The 14,894-nt window shown below is 43.5% G+C and overlaps 1 long non-coding RNA gene across 1 annotated transcript in view; it reads left to right on the top strand.

Moving 5' to 3' along the window:
- LOC146343654 (uncharacterized) overlaps positions 1 to 14,565 on the top strand; it is a 95,247-nt gene extending 80,682 nt beyond the window's left edge. The window contains exon 4 of the long non-coding RNA XR_014791954.1: positions 13,166 to 14,565. This is a non-coding gene — a long non-coding RNA (uncharacterized LOC146343654). The remainder of the gene's footprint in view (positions 1 to 13,165) is intronic.
- Positions 14,566 to 14,894: the final 329 nt, after the last annotated feature.

Below are 14,894 nucleotides of genomic sequence, written 5' to 3'. Positions count from 1 at the left end.
ACCAAAAAAGAGGAATTGCATCACAAAACACATGTAATGTGAGTAAAAAAATTAAATAACATCATTCTGATTTGAGCCACAGGAGACAGAATTAAACCTTTTGGTGAATCAAGATAATGTTTTGTTTAAAAACCACAGTACATATCTTCATTAGCTCACCCAATGCCAGGATTTTTGTGTTATCAGCAGTAACTGTTTTGTGAATGGTTACTGTTAACAATGTAATTGTCATTGTACTTTCTGCATTTCATTTCCCTCTGTCCTCGCTGTTTATTCCCCCCCCCCTGCATAAATAACTGCAGCTAACAGTCCACACATCTGGATGACGTGGACTCCTCGAAAGCTTATGCCACAATAAATTTGTTAGCCTTTAAGGTACCACAAGACTGTTGTTCGCAGCAGACGAACATGGCTACCACTCTGGAAACTCTTCGTGTAAGGAGACCAACTCCTAATGCAGGCATAGCCAGAAGGTAGCTTGGAATCTGCTGGTAGATTTCTGGATGAATTGCAGTAAATTGGCAAGGGTTTCTGATTCCTAATTGTCTAAGAATAGCAACACACACACACACAGCCCCACCCCCAAAGTGGGTTTGGGATGAAAAGGACTGTGAGCTCTGTTCTGGTACTGAAAATGCATTCCTGGGCTGATCATGTACCAGTGGAGGCTGGTGGGTTTGATTTTGGTGGGGTTTGAATCCATTCTGGGTTTCAGTCAGAACCAGCCAGAATTCTAAAGGGTCTGTCTAAGGTACCAAACTCTATCCCCAAAATAGGTTGAGCATCTTGGATAGTTCCTTTAGAGTTCTGGCTGATTCTGCCTGAAACCCAGAATGAATTCACAGTCCCACTGAAATTGGAGCCACCAGCCTCCACCGGGATGTACCCAGAGGCACCTTCTCCTTAATTCTAAGTGTGTGTGTGTTTGCCTCTGGGAGCCATAAAATTGCGCCTGGCCCTGATTGGTCAATCTCAGGGTTCTAGTAAAAAAACAGAGTTGGCAAAGCTAACCCATTGATGAACCATCAACTGACCACCCTAGACTATTAACCTGCAATCTGCCTAGCCAAGCAATGGCCCCAGTCATAACAATATTCTTCCCTGGTCCACTTCTTATATGGCCAATGAATGGGAAAACACACAAATGGTAGATATACTTTTGCCAAGAGTGGTATAATTTCGTGTATATTGGGGGTTCCGTATATAATTCAAGGAACTAGATGTTTCTGAGTGAGAGGAGGATGGGTATCATTAATTATAGCTTAATTCTGGTCCTTTCCCTCCCACTCCTCTCAATGCGCAAAGGAAATTGCCTTGTTTTATGTTGCAGTATCTTGATTTCCTTAGTGTCTCTTTCTTGACAACATCGCTTCCCCCAGACTGTTTGAAATTCTGGTCTTGAGTTTTGTCTTCATGCTGTCAACTTGTTGCTTGGTGAACTCTGTCATTGTTATGACAGACTTTTAAAGAATCTGGATTTGAAGCATCGTAGCACTGTATGAACACATGCAAAGATGGGGATGAATAGTGCTATTGGATTTGTGGGCTTGGAAAAAGCTGTCATCCAAATGATTTTGGCAAAATTGCCCATGATTACCTGAAAATAGTGGAGAGGCTGCTGGATAGCAAAGCTCTGCATTTCAGCCTGAGATGCTCATGGAATTTATACTGCAGTTCCCTTCTGTTGCAGATCCAGTCATTCTCCATAGGCTTGAATAGAAACTGAGCAGCTGCAAACAGTGGTGGAGTCAGTGGAGGCTGGTGGCTTTGTTGTCAGTGGGGCGGTGAATCTGCTCTGGGTTTCAGTCAGAACCAGTCAGAACTCTAAAGGAGCTATCCAAGGTGTGGAGCTATTCATGCTCTATTCTGTGCATGAACAGAGTGATGGATGCTTCATTCTCGCCTCTATATAGCTTTCCCTTCCTGTCTGGACCTCTTGATTGTGCAACACAGAGCACCTCTGGTGTATTGCTGCTGGGGACCCTGTATTGCACCTGCCAGCTCCTGGGCCTAAGTTTTGGCTTTGTTCTGTTTGCCCACATCTCTGACTTCAATCTTGTTCCTTTGGACTTTCTACTTGGATTCATTCTTTACCTTTTTGCCAGATAACAAGTGGGACCAGCTCAAGGATTTCTGTCTATAGACTGGATGTCTTCATGTTCAAAAAAGTAGCAATTCCCATGAGTACCATGACAAGTGGTTCCCTAGTTCTTGGGTAGCTGTTGAGAATTGCTATTTATAGATCTTGTTTGTACAACACAGGCCCATGGATAATATATGCTATTAGCTGCTCTTGTTTGATATCTCAAAGTTTTGAGAGATAACCCATTGAACAAGCAGTTTCTTATACTGTGAGGCAACCTGAAGACAAGCACCTTGATATGTACCTTGAGAGCTGTAGGGAGATCATTCAGATGGTTACATGCATTCTTGTTCACCCACGGTATGAGTAGGTGATTAATCATTGTTCACACCAGCTGACAAGTAACAGTCATCAAGGACGGCTGCTCATAGAATGTGTTACAGCCAGGAATGTGTGTGGATACTATAAAATATGTTGTTGTTGTTCAGTCGTTCAGTCGTGTCCGACTCTTCGTGACCCCATGGACCATAGCACGCCAGGCCTTCCTGTCCTGCACTCTCTCCCGGAGCGTGCTCAAGTTCATATTCATTGCATCCGTGATGCTATCTAGCCATCTCATCCTCTGCCGTCCCCTTCTCCTTTTGCCTTCAGTCTTTCCCAGCATCAGGGTCTTTTCCAGGGAGTTTTCTCTTCGCATTAGGTGGCCAAAATATTGGAGCTTCAGCTTCATTATCTGTCCTTCCAATGAGCACTCAGGGTTGATTTCCTTTAGGATGGACTGATTTGACCTCCTTGCAGTCCAGGGGACTCGTAAGAGTCTTCTCCAGCACCACAGTTCGAAAGCATCAATTCTTCGGCGCTCAGCCTTCCTTATAGTCCAGCTCTCACAGCCATACATTACTACTGGGAAAACCATAGCTTTGATTAGACGGACCTTTGTCGGCAAGGTGATGTCTCTGCTTCTTACTATGCTGTCTAGGTTTGCCATAGCTTTCCTCCCAAGGAGCAAGCGTCTTTTAATTTCATGGCTACAGTCACCGTCTGCGGTGATCTTGGAGCCCAAGAAAGTAAAATCTGTCACTGCTTCCATTTCTTCCCCTTCTATATGCCAGGAAGTGATGGGGCCAGATGCCATGATCTTAGTTTTTTTAATGTTGAGTTTCAAACCAGCTTTTGCACTCTCCTCTTTCACCCTACCAAGGTAGCCCAAATTATGTAGCATGAAAAAAATGGATCTGCAACCTGCATAAGTAATAAAAAGCAGGTTTGCATGGTTTTTCTTAGAATAATTTATTGTCCTTCTGCTGGTCATGGGGGGTGGAGGAAGGGGCAAGAAATTATATAGGATACTGAAGTTCTGCCCTCTGAAATCTTATCCAGCAACTCTTGTTTCTTCTGATATTTTATTAGGAGTTGCTCACACTGTTTCAAACATAACTTTGCAACCATAAGGGCTAGAAACTTGATGATGATCATAAATGTGAGGTGTCTAAAAAGATTCAGAATTGGAACTGTACAAAACACATAAAGAAACAGGCTGTGGCAAAGAGCTGTATAATCTAATGGGAAGGGGGAAACTAGACAGAAAATGAAAAAAGCTATAAACTCGAGGAGACAGCTAAGTCCTGTTAGACATACGTGAACAGGCATTTGCCTGTTCACGTATAGGGCAAAAGTGGGGAAGGGATGTGGGTGTGCATGTAAGCCCCACTCCCAATGTCCTCTTATGCTTGGCTGCTAGTTAGATCTTTGCACATTGAGCTTTGTAAAATGACTCTGTAAGTGCGTTCGGATGAATGTGCTTACAGAGTTCCCATGATCACAAACTCTGCCATATCAGGGTTTGCAATCATGGGAACTAGACCTTCGCAGTCAGCACGTGGTCTAACTGGCATCTGGGCGTGCATCCCCCTCCTCACCTTTGCCCTACACGCAAGCAGGCGAACACCTGCATAGGGCTACTGGTTTGCTCTTAAGGAATGTTTTTAAAGACAGAATACAGTTCCATAGATAAGGAGCAATAACAGAGAAAAACATGAAGAGATGCAAAATAGAGGAAGAGATAATGGGATTTAATAACAAGCTGCAAAGCACCTGATGAATGCAAAGACCAAAAAGGAGAATATGGAGAATCATAGATGAAAGATAAGCATGAGCTAGGGAACAGATGGATTTGAAGGTAGGAAGCAAAATCTTAAAATGAATGTGAAAAAGAATGAAAAAATTGAGACATGAGGCTGTATTTGTTTTGCAGAAAAAATAAGGCAGGCAGTAGAATGAAGAACAGAAACCAGAGGTTTAAGCGTGTCTCTACACTAATGGAAAATCCTGAAGCCCTACCAGAGCATTTTGCTTCCGTTTCTGTGGCGTGATTAGAATTGGCTCCTTTAGACAATGAATGTGACGTGGAATTGAAAATGCCTTTTCTCAGCAGCTTTGCTGGGACTTCCCATAGTTTTCAGTGGAGCACTGCTATCTAGTGGTGGAATTATCACAGTATGCCAGCACTACATACTGAGGAAATGGCATTTTAAAAAAAAATCCCGCTATCTCCAGTCTTTTTAAAGGCGGGATAACTGGGAAAAACCTCAGGAAACATCCTGGAGGTTTACGATGTTGTGTAAAGGACCCGGAAACTTCTGTGAGTGGCCATTCACAAGCACACGATAAATGCCTCATGTAGAAATGGTTTAAGTTGGGTATAGAGGAGGTTGACTAAAAGAGCACTGCAGTAATCTACCTGGGACAAAATAAGAGAACGAATGAGAAGAGTAAACAGAAAGGAAAGACCGAATTTTAACAGTACTTATCAGCTGTAAGTAATAAGATTTAGACTACAATCCTGCACACACTCATTTGGAAATAAGCACTATTGAACACAGTTGTACTTACTTCTGAGTAAATGAACAAGGTTAGGATTGGGTATTGGTCAATTATCAAATATGAAAAGAGCAACAAAAGGGGGAGAGAGAGAGAGGGAGAGAGAGAGAGAGAAGGATAAAAAATAACATGAAGATCTCTAGCGGGGAGAAAGAGAAATAGTTATCCTCAATGAACAAAGAAACAGAATGAGCGTGATTAGAAGAGTTCAGAGGAAGAATAAGAAATTCTGTCTTTAAGGCTTATGTTCAAAGGATGAATGGACAGCCATGAGGAAATAGCAAGATGAAAGATTAACAAAAGTACAAGACCTGTTGGAGATAGAGAAGAATAGCTGAATATCATCAGCATGGACATGATGTTCATTACCAAAAGACTGAATAATATAATTTAAAGGACAAAAATGCAGAAACCCCAAAGATTGAGGGAAAAACAGAAGAGGGAGAATCATTAATTGAATTGTTACGAGTACAGTTAGAAAGATAAGAGGGAGGCATTTATTTATTTAGGGCGCAATCCTATGGCGTCTAGTCAGCAGCTAGATAGCCATAGGATACGTCAGTTTCCGGGAACTGACCTCGGAGCCCACGCTCTGAGGTCAGTTCCCTGAGAACCGACCTTCCCCCCTGTCCTTCGCTGCTTTGTAGGCAGCGTGGAATGGCCCTGTTCTCTGCACTTGGGAGAGGAGTGTGGAGCGGCAAAACCAGGATGTTCCTGGGGGTGTTCCAGGGCAGGGAAGGCGGAAATGCCAGTACATCCAACATGTCATCCGGCAGCCGCTTCCTCTGCTCTGCTGCAAATGTAAGGTGGCTGAAGCGTGGAGGGGACGATCCCCTCCGCGCTTCTCCTGCCCTGCATTGGATAGGCGGTCGCCTCTGAGTTCAGAGGTGGCCACCTATCCTGGTAGGATTGCTCCCTTAAAATATTGTTTGTTCAGTCGTTGTGTCCGACTCTTCGTGACCCCATGGACCATAGCACGCCAGGCCTTCCTGTCCTGCGCTCTCTCCCGGAGCGTGCTCAAGTTCATATTCATTGCATCTAGCCATCTCATCCTCTGCCTCCCCTTCTCCTTTTGCCTTCAATTTTTCCCAGCATCAGGGTAGGGATGTCGGAGAATTTCTCCACGAAACTCCGAGAGGCCTAATGCCAATGCATTCGGCCCCCCGAAATTGGTGGGGAAATTCTCCGCCCCCCCCTCCCCGCGATGGGACTTACCTCTGTCGAATGTCCCTCTCAGCGGTGGGTCCTGGTGGAGTTTCGGTGGGGGTGGGGGTGGCGGCCAGTCTTCTGACCAGCTGCCGCCGCTGCCATTTCCCAGTAAAGTAAAAAAAAAAAAAAAACGTGATAGGCTACGTAACGATTTACGTAGCCTATCACGGCTAGATTTTCAAAGTCAGCCGTGATAGGCTACGTAAATCTTTACGTAGCCTATCATGGCGGACTTTGAAAAAAAAAAGCGCGTACACAAATGGCGGCGCCTATGGGCGCCACCATTTGCGTTCCTTATTTAGGCACGGGTAGTCTATATAAAGATTTACGTAGACTATGGCGAAAATAAGGGCAACGCTATTTGCGTACGCGCTTCCCCCCCCCCAAAGTCAGCCGTAATAGGCTACTTAAAGATTTACGTAGCCTATCATGGCTGACTTTGAAAATCTAGCCATGATAGGCTATGTAAATCATTACGTAGCCTATCATGTGTTTTTTTTTTTTAACAATTTACTTTTTTATTTCGTGGCCGGGGAGACGGGGTGCTCCCCCCCGGCCAGAATTTCGGCGGGGAGGGATGAGGCGCCTCCCCGCCGGCCTGAATTTCGGCCGGGAGGGGCGGGGCGCCTCCCCCCCGCCAAGAATTTTGGGGGGAGAAACGGAGCGCCTCCCCCCGCCACAGAAAACAGCTGCGGGACCAGGTAAGGGACTTTCGTCCATCCTTACATCAGGGTCTTTTCCAGTGACGTTTCTCTTCGCATTTGGTGGCCAAAATATTTGAGCTTCAGCTTCAGGATCTGTCCTTCCAATGAGCAGTCAGGGTTGATTTCCTTTAGGATGGACTGATTTGACCTCCTTGCAGTCCAGGGGACTCATAAGAGTCTTCTCCAGCACCACAGTTTGAAAGCATCAATTCTTTGGCGCTCAGCCTTCCTTATAGTCCAGCTCTCACAGCCATACGTTACTACTGGGAAAACCATAGCTTTGATTATACGAACCTTTGTCAGCATAAAATATTGTTGGGCTGCATTTTTGGGTACTCTCAAGGCAGCTCACAAGATAAAAACAATACAATAATAAACATCAGAATGATTAAAAGCCAGGGACAATAATAGAACAGATATATCTCCCCTAAAGTACTAAAAACAAACACCACTGGAGTCAAAACCATTAGGACTCCTATAAAAACAAAACCCTAGAAAATGCCACGGGGGAACAAATTTGTTTTGATGGCTTTTCTGAAGGCCTGTAGTGATGGGGTTTGATGGACTACAGTTGGTAATGCATTCCAAAGATGAGGGGCCACTGCAGAAAAGGCCCTGTCCCTCATACTCCACAACCTGACTACTCTCAGAGGCAGGCAAGCAAGAAGGGCTTCTGTTGCTGATTCTAAAGTGTGGGCAGGTTGGTATGGGTGAAGGTGGTCCTTCAAGTAACTTGGCCCCAAACCGTTAAGGCTGTAAAATCCAGCACTTTACATTGGAAATGCACAAAGAAAACCAGTTTAGGACAGAACCACGAAAACCAAGATCATACAAAGGAGAAGGTAAACGATCAACAGTATCAAAACAAAAGCAGAGGATATCTGGCATTAAATATTAAACAAATAAAATGCTGGAAGCCTTAGAAAGCTGAATTACACATTGTGTGGCTTTTCTATGCTTCTCAGAATCAAAGCAGACACAGAGCCCTGGCTACAGCTCTGATTTTAGGAAGGCATGAATGACAGCTGCCAGATCCAAACAGAGAAATACATTCGGAGATGGAATTGGAAGGGAAAGGCATTCTTGGCCACTGCTATGTCTGAGCGTTCAAGCTGTTTACACAGATCTGTAACTTCTTCAAAGCTTTAAATCAGGGGATGCTGAATTTTAATGAATGGGCATAGGAGATTTTCCCAGTTTCCTGTCCTAAAGCTGTTTATTTCTTCACTTAGCTAATTAGAAGAATTAAATATGGGGCATGTATTGGCAAAGGGTTGCCAGCCTGATGGCCAACAAACAAAGGATTTAATTACAGAACTTTAGATATGTAATGAGGGATGAAGCAACCAGACTTACAGACAATGTACTTCTCATTAATTAGGCAGTAAGAAAGTTGCAACTGTAGGGAGGGGGAAGGCAGCTGGAATCTTAACTGCTCATAATTACTTGATCTTCTGTCTGGCCTGAAGCAAAGCCAAGCCCAGGCAGATCTTTCTTTTGCAAAACAGAGCCGAAGGAGATGGAAATAGCAATAAAAGCCAATTATTTGTCTAGGCAGAAAATGACATAAAATTCAAACACCAGTCTGAGATGGATTTGTTTCCCATTAAGTTGTTGACTATGTAGGGTTAGGATTTTGCTAGCAATGGGACAATAAGAATTTGAGCACAAATCAAACTGATACTTTGTAGAATTCTTTAGCATTAAAAGATGTGTGTGTGTGTGAGGGGAGCATTGGTATGGGCTGATTGCTTTTTGATGGAGAATGACATCATTGGGACAAAGCACATTGAGGTTACAGAACTGAACAGCTACTGATTGCCAGCTCTTTTTAAACAGGATCGGGCGTGGTTGGATCCACAGTGGACTTCTGCTAGGAAGAGGCAAAGTCTATCTGTAATGTGATCTGGAAATAATTAGAACAACCAGATTAATTTCCCAGATGTCCATACTGGACCTTTGAAAAGATTATCTGGACTCCAAACCAGGTCCGAGCTGGGCCCTCAGCATCATTAGGCCTGCCAAGAAACCTCAAGGCCCTGGTGCAAATTGGGCCCCTATGCATATCACCCATGAAGGCCACACTACGATCTAAGTCCTAAAGGCTTCTCTGTAGGCCTAGCAGTGCCCAGGCTCCATCTCTGGGGTTTCCAATGCGGCGCCTACTGTTTCAAAGTTGGTGTGCTGCAGCCCACAGACTCTTCCTTCCAAGCAAACCTAGGTTTTATTTAAACAAAGCCTTTTCACTAAGCTCTCTCAGGCTGTGGCCTCATTCTGCTCAGGCCAGAAGCAGTTGCCCTCAACTACTTCCTTGTTCCTCCCAGGAAACACAACCCTCTTAGGCTGAATCCAGTACTTCTTTCATATTGTTACACCTACAGACAACTCTCTTGGCTCCCACCAGGCTCCCTATGCCTCCTGTTTTTTTTTATCTCTTAAGATTTTTATTATTATTATTATTATTATTATTATTATTATTATTTTAATTGGGAGGCTGGCATGGTGCAAAGTAAAGTGCTGCCCTCCAGTGCCGTCTTTATTTGGGTTCAAAAGAGTGGTTTTGTGTTTTGAAGCTCAGACCCCACGTCTGTCCTTGGAAAAGTTACTTTTCTTTTAGTCTCAGTAGTGGTTTGCCCTCTGGGAAATTAGTGTTTTGTGACTGGCTGTGTCCACCATGGCAGCCATTTTGTGAAAGCACCCATTAAATTCTCAAAATTCCAAATATGCCCACCAACCCCAAAAGCTTGGGGACCCCTGATCTATGTAGTTCCACATTGGACCCATTTCAGACATCCAGCATATCTAACTGAGGTTCCAAAAAAGAGTTTGATTTTACACACAGAATCCAGCAATATACACACAAACACACACTGCAACTTGGGAAGGTCTTTTAAAGGAGAAGTAGGGAAATGGAATTTCAAATGTGGCCCCTAGATATATTCATTTCTAAAATGAAAATAGAAAAACTCCATAGCCACAATCGTACACACACTTACTTGGGAGTAAGCACTAGTAGACAGAATGTGATCTGCCACTGAGCAAACATGCATAGGTTTGCACTGTGTTATATCAAGTGGAACTGACAACAGCCAGTCTCACAGGTGAGAATGAAGTGTGGGTTTTCTCATGGGCAACCACACCAGAAATTACTCAGTCAAATCCTGGCAGGTTAATGTAGCATTCCATTAAGGCAGCTCAGTGCACAAACTAAGACATCAAAACTGACAATAGAAACTTCAAGGACAATCCCTTAATTAAGAACTTGGCAGCAAGAGGCCTCCATCTTTCAAAATAGACACTTGTAAGAGCCAATGATGGCTCATTGTGTGCATCCAGCAACTTTTCCCGATGTACCCTGGAAACAATTCTGTGAAGCAGAGGGAAGCCCATATGTTGACATTTTATTGAATTTTAAATTTTGGTCCATTTGTGCTGCTGTGGATCAGAGTGTATTAGCATGAGCTGCAGCATTAAAGACAGCACAAACCCGCCCATCACAGGGGACTAGAGAAATATTACATTTGCTAACTAGGCTAGCAAACTCTGTTCCACTCTGTTTCAGCTGCTGTTATTCCCTGGTTGGAGCTGTTTCAAGCAGTTGCTCTCATTTTCTTGATGGACCCGATAATCCCCCTTTTCACAAATCTGATGAACATTAAATAGTGTGCTCTCCTGCCATGAAAGAGATAATAGAATTTTGGCTGAATGCTTTATTGCCAGCGGAGGATTTAAACACCAACATCAATGGATCTAATTATTACTATAGTTTTGCACAGCAAATTGTTAATAAGTCTCTCTCCCTCCCCCCGTTTCCTAAACCCTTCGATATACTCTGTGAAATTAATGCTTATCATCTCCATAGTTGCTTCAGAAGTCAAGGTACAATTGAATATATTTACATCAATCTGGAAGTGTACACATTTGTAATATTATTAAGTGTCTAGAGCAAGCAATTTAAAGATCATGATTATCAGACTTTGCAACACCTAAAAAATAGTGTGTAGTTGACAATGTGGCTGCAAAACAAATCGTTCATACTTTATGTGGGACCTCTAGTGCATGCTACTTGGGCAACTGTGTCTCCCGCCTTCCCCAGTCGTGCCTGCTCCCCCATGCTTCAGATTCCAAAGGTGAAGCTTGGGTTTGGTTCCATTATTGAGATAACCTATATGTATCAGATAACCCGTAAGCAGCCAGCATGTGGATTGTTGGGACTGGATGCACGCAAAGACAACTGCAGCAGCTTCTGTACTCTTGCTTCTGGATGTGAATTTTTTCTCTCCAGCTACCATCCTCTCCACCTCCACCTACCACCTAGACATATTTGTTTCTGAAATGAAATGAAAATAAAAAACCCCATGGGTGCAATCCTACACACACTTACTTGGGAGTAAGCACTAGTGGACTCACTGTGATCTATTGTTGAGCAAACATGCATTGGTCTGCACTGTTATAACGTGGAACTGACAACACCTAGTCTCACAGCTGAGAATGAAGTGTGGTTTTTCTCAAAGATTTGCATCTCCATGTATTGATTAGCTTATGCAATCTTTATGCAATCATGCCCTCTTTTTTGGGTGGTGATGCATTTCCTCTTCTTTTTTGGATGATGCATAAGTGGTCACTCCATCCTCACTGTTGCTTGCTCCCCTGCAGTGCTGGGATGTCTCACAGTATCTGGGGAAAACGAGGAGGAACCAGCAGGCTAAGGCAGCCACCTGAGATTCCTCACTACAACCAGGCACAATGCAACAGCAATTGCTGGCCAGATTGCTGGGGTGCGTGTTGCTCAGTCCTGCTCTGCTGCAGCTTGAGTGAGTCGATGGGGACTGATGCTGTTGCTATAGCATGTGGGCAGCATTTGCTGCTTCATTGAGTCTGGCACCAGTGAGGGAGTGCCTGCCTGCTACGAGAGCAACTGGACTGTCACCAGTTCCAAATAGATGCTCAGGCTCCTGGGAACAGGCAGTGATGAGAAGGAGTAGCAGCACCCAGTGCAAGCTGTGTGTCTATGAGTAAGGAGGGGATTTCTTGCCCAAATGCTCCCCAAAACATGGAGCTAGCCCTGATCTAGAGGGTGGCTTCTCCAAATATTAATATCTGATTGGCAATGATTGTGCAGTGCAGAGGCACTGCACACAGTCTGCCAAGTTTTGGATGCAGGTCCTTCCCCCATCTGGAATTACACCGTTGCACAGGTAGAACAGAAGGACTGCAACAAATTGCATATTGTTCAGATGTTTGTTTGAATGCCTAGTCATTGATTCCCTAATTCCATGGATGCAGCCTGAGTGTATACCGTTTATATGTGGTGAGTAGGTTCTTTCAGAGATTGGAGGTGCAGCAAACAGGTGCAATTCTCACTTCCCTTGTATGTATGTTTAGACAAACATCTGAACAATGCTTGGGTCCCCTGAAAAAGTACACACTTCCTGAATGGGCTCAGAGACAGTAGTCATATTGCTGATAGAAATGGGGGGGAAATGTTGGGTTCATAAATGTATATGAGTTTATCCAGTTCACACACACCCAACCTGAATGTGGACCCAAATGCAGACCTGAATGCAATTTGCAATCAGAAATCCGCATATGGATGAGCTTCCGATTGAATTAACTCCCCCCCCCCCCAAGTGTTTAAAAATGCAGACATTTGAAAAATACACACACATACACTTTAGTCAATGGGAAAAAAATACATACTTTTCAAAAATGTGTACCAAAAATGGATACATTTAGAGAAATGTGCACAGAAAAACCCACAAAGCTTGCAATCTGATATGTACACCACTTGGAATTAGCTTTGAGGTGGAAATCGGAGAACTCCAATGAGCTCCAGTTTTGTTGAGTCACACATCCCTAGTTGTGGACACCATCACACACTTATAGGTGACTAGAGCTAAAACAAGACTTTGCAGATGCAGACATTAGAGGAACTGCCCAAATTCAAAAGCAACATTTCAAAATTTAGAGTTACTTGAAAATTTGAGCTAAGGAGACTATTGTGGTATAGAAGACTGGATTAAATATATTAGTACTGAAACACAGATGGTGATGTTGGCTTATGTCCTTTCTTAAAGGCACTGGACATGGCTAGTTTTTAAAGATGATGTGTTTCCCTCAATGAGGAAAAATTAGGATTGGTGTTTCTTAGCTTTGGTTCCATGTAGGACTCGGGTTTCAGAGATCTTACTGACTTCCCATGTCATATAGAAAATGTTTGTATTTATACTTCTTATGAACACATTTCAAAGGAAACTTTCCTCTGTCTTCCCACTCTCTTCCTTTGAAGGAGAATTAGTAAAGACTTATTTAATGGAAAACTACACTAACAGCAACAGACCAATGAAAAATTCATCTTGGAGAAACAAGCAGAAGGAATCATGATGATAAAAACAACTGTGTCCTCCAGGCGAAAAAGAAACAAAGTTATAAGCCTCATTATGTATTGTTGTTTTTTTAAAAAAATGTTTATTGGAATCTGTTTACATTTCTTTGTCTTCTGTCATTAATGGTGATATTCTTTGCACCTTAACCTGCTACTCCAGAAATACAAACACATTAGGGGAGATGGTAACCCATGGCAACATGTCACAGGAAGGAAGAAGCCAGCTAACGTGACATACAAGGCTTAATTAATGTTTGCTCAGCGGTGCAAACGTTAAAAAGTTGCTCTTGTCACCCTTGCCTCACTGCACAGTGATAGCGAGGCAGTGAAACACAGTGGATGTTTTTAAATCTCTTTCTAGAGCCACTGGACACCATTGCTTGCTTGGCTATCCCCCAAACACATTGTTACTGGCTGCATTCAGATGATCATATGTCAGCTTAATAAGCCAACATATGAATAAGACTTTTGCCTGCACAAAGTCCTTCACTCCTCCCTTTGTGGCACACTTGAATAATGTATATTTGGAAATATTGTTTCCATCTGTTGCAGAGCAATCCTATGGCCTCTAGACAGTGTCTGGGGCACCATAGGATGCTGCAGACCACCTCCTCCACACCTGTAGACAGAGCTATGAGCGCAGAGGAGTAGATCTGATCATGGATCTTCTCCTCCCAGCTGCCGCGGAAAGCTCCACGGCAGCTCCCCTTTCTGAGGGTGTGACCTTGGAAGAGGATGGGGAGGATGAAAGGGGGGCGGGGAGAGGAAAGATCTGGATTCGCTCAATCCAAACACATGTCTGCCTCCTGCCCCACCCACCAAGAGGTAAGTCAGCAAGATAGGCCGAGAAGCTGTTTTAGCTGTAAATGTTCTTTAAAGTGGACTGGGAGGTGTTTTCCTGTCCATTGTTTCATCCGCCCTGTCTGGCTCTTGCTGGCAGGGCTTTCAGCAGTGGAGGCTGGTGGCTCTGATGTCAGGAGGGTTGTGAATGAGAACTCTGAAGGAGCTATCCAAGGTGCTCCTTTAGAGCACCCCATCCCCAAATTAGGTTCAGCACCTTGGATAGCTCATTCAGAATTCTGAGTGGTTCTGACTGAAACCCAGAGCAGATTCACAGCCCCACTGACATCGGAGCCACCAAGGTCCACTGGCTTTCGACGGGCAGGGGGCTTGTCCAATTGCATAGGATTGCACTCTTGATGTTGTTTTGTTGATAAAAAATTGTTACAGTACCCAGAGGATAGATGGAGGAAAATAATAATGGCTTTATAAATTAAAATAAACCATAATTAAAAATTACATTTACTTCTACTGTGTGATGATTGCATCCAGTAACAATTGGTACAATTGTGGGGATCAGTGGCTACTTTGCATAACAGGAAGTGCCAGGACTCAAATTCTCCGGAAGCCATGCCCTCTGACCCGGAAGTTATGCTTCTAATTCCAGCAGTGTGTTGGGTGGTTGTAGTTATCTACTGCACTCTACCCTAACTCTGAACTACATTTCTCATTATGGTTGCAAGAACTGAGATGATATTTTGTACAAATTTGAAATCTGGCTAAATTTCAGGATTTAATTGTGACTTTAAAAAAAATGAACCACTTCACATTTTGATTTTTTTCCTATTTAACT

Source organism: Heloderma suspectum, chromosome 5 (genome assembly GCF_057233095.1).
Source record: "Heloderma suspectum isolate Gila_16-S chromosome 5, 16-S_ref, whole genome shotgun sequence".
In the NCBI taxonomy this organism is placed as follows: Eukaryota; Metazoa; Chordata; class Lepidosauria; order Squamata; family Helodermatidae; genus Heloderma; species Heloderma suspectum.
The sequence above is the reverse complement of the archived record's forward strand: the minus strand, read 5'-3'. Positions and strand labels throughout refer to the sequence as shown.